Below are 2,500 nucleotides of genomic sequence, written 5' to 3' on the forward strand. Positions count from 1 at the left end.
TAACCTAAGTTACGCTGCACCTTAACCTAAGTTACGCTGCACCTTAACCTAAGTTACGCTGCACCTTAACCTAAGTTACGCTGCACCTTAACCTAACTTACGCTGCACCTTAACCTAACTTACGCTGCACCTTAACCTAACTTACACTGCACCTTAACCTAACTTACACTGCACCTTAACCTAACTTACACTGCACCTTAACCTAACTTACACTGCACCTTAACCTAACTTACACTGCACCTTAACCTAACTTACACTGCACCTTAACCTAAGTTACACTGCACCTTAACCTAAGTTACACTGCACCTTAACCTAAGTTACACTGCACCTTAACCTAAGTTACACTGCACCTTAACCTAAGTTACACTGCACCTTAACCTAAGTTACACTGCACCTTAACCTAAGTTACACTGCACCTTAACCTAAGTTACACTGCACCTTAACCTAAGTTACACTGCACCTTAACCTAAGTTACACTGCACCTTAACCTAAGTTACACTGCACCTTAACCTAAGTTACACTGCACCTTAACCTAAGTTACACTGCACCTTAACCTAAGTTACACTGCACCTTAACCTAAGTTACACTGCACCTTAACCTAAGTTACACTGCACCTTAACCTAAGTTACACTGCACCTTAACCTAAGTTACACTGCACCTTAACCTAACTTACACTGCACCTTAACCTAACTTACACTGCACCTTAACCTAACTTACACTGCACCTTAACCTAACTTACACTGCACCTTAACCTAACTTACACTGCACCTTAACCTAACTTACACTGCACCTTAACCTAACTTACACTGCACCTTAACCTAACTTACACTGCACCTTAACCTTACACTGCACCTTAACCTAACTTACACTGCACCTTAACCTAACTTACACTGCACCTTAACTGTCACATGTAACGTCACAGGAATGTAGCTTTGCCTAACAGCAACCCTCTGAACATAGTTCACTGCTTGGATCCTCTGGTGTCATGTGTATTTCTTGATGCCATGGTGCGTACCCTCACATAAAGGTCTTTCGAGTGTTGCGTACTTTCTACACAGTCCCCGCTAACCACTGGAAGGGTGTACCGCTACAGAACGAATATCGCCCTCCCCTCCTGCCCTTCCAAGCTGGTCGGTCAGGCGTTTGTTTGTGAAATGAGCCTTGCAGCTGTTCAGTTGCATTCGGTTGTCGATGCAGTCAGTGTACGTTGTGGTACGGCCTGTGTGGACTGTCCGCTGATGTACGCGTAACCCACACTGATCATCCGTCGTTACGTACTGAGTGACATAATGTGGCACATGCTTGACCGTACACCGGCTGCGCCCTACAATGGCGAATCATAAGGGCCATATGTTGTGCACGATGCTACTTGTCTCGTCTCCCCATTACAGCGAGATTGCACTGTTGTACGCCGTACAGACATGTGGTAAGTAGGTACGGACGAAAGTATTGCATGTTGGCCCCCCCCCCCCCCCTCCTCCCTCTGCCGGGAATCAGCGTGAGCCGTCTGTTGATGTAGCGACGAGGGTTTTCCTATTTAATCGTATTGCCCCACACAACATGATAGCACGGTGGAACCGCGTTCCACATCTGCGACATGCTACAGAGGCCGGTTGACAGTCGACCGCGCAAGGGACATTGCACACGTGCGCGGACCATCTTCCACGTGTTCTCTCGTGTACATGCCGCAGTGTGTATGTGGGCTGATGTAGCGTGTCGTGACACATAACATGCAGGCATGCCAGAATCGTAGATTTCGCAAATGTAGATTGACGTATACGTTTGCTGCCAAAGATCCGCAAATGAACTGGAAATCAGTTGTTGAGCGGTTGTTCGCGCTGCAGGTGCATCGGTGATAGCGACGATCGGTACATCTGTGAACCGGTTGTTTCGGCGGTACCCGCCATGCCCCCGAACCTGAGTTGGCCATGTGGGTATGAAGCGATACGAGGCTGTGGCTTGGCGGGACAGTCCCCGGCCGGTGAGGGGGGGCCGCCCGGCGTGCTGGCCGCGCGCTGCGTGAGCGCACGCACTACAGCCGGCTGGTGGGGGGCGCCCAGTGGCAGGAGCGCCGGCCGACGGGCCCGGCTGGCGTCCCAGCTATGCGCCGGCGCACCCTGCGCGGCGCCAGGCGGCCAAAGTGGGTTCTGTCGAGCCCGGTGCGAAGCGCGGTGGACATCTGCAGTGTGCTGGTCCGATTGCGGACTGTGTGCGTTGAGGATGCGCCGCCGCCCGGCACTCGGCGTCGCGACGCCGTCTGCTGCTCGGTCGCCCCCAGCGGTTCTCGCAGGTGGTTTGTATCGCAGCTCTGCGGACGTGTTGGCGCGTGCGCTGTGCTGGGAGAGTTCGCTTCTGCACCCAAGTGGGGCTTTGCCCTTCTGTGGCGCTGGCGTTGGAGCTGCCGGTCACCGTAGGTGGCGCGTGTTGTTTCCCGCCGGCAATGCCACGACAGCACGCTCCCGGGCCTCTGTCGGCAGCGGCAAGCTCAGTTGGGAGCACG

This window comes from Schistocerca gregaria, unplaced genomic scaffold (genome assembly GCF_023897955.1).
Source record: "Schistocerca gregaria isolate iqSchGreg1 unplaced genomic scaffold, iqSchGreg1.2 ptg001193l, whole genome shotgun sequence".
NCBI lineage: Eukaryota > Metazoa > Arthropoda > Insecta > Orthoptera > Acrididae > Schistocerca > Schistocerca gregaria.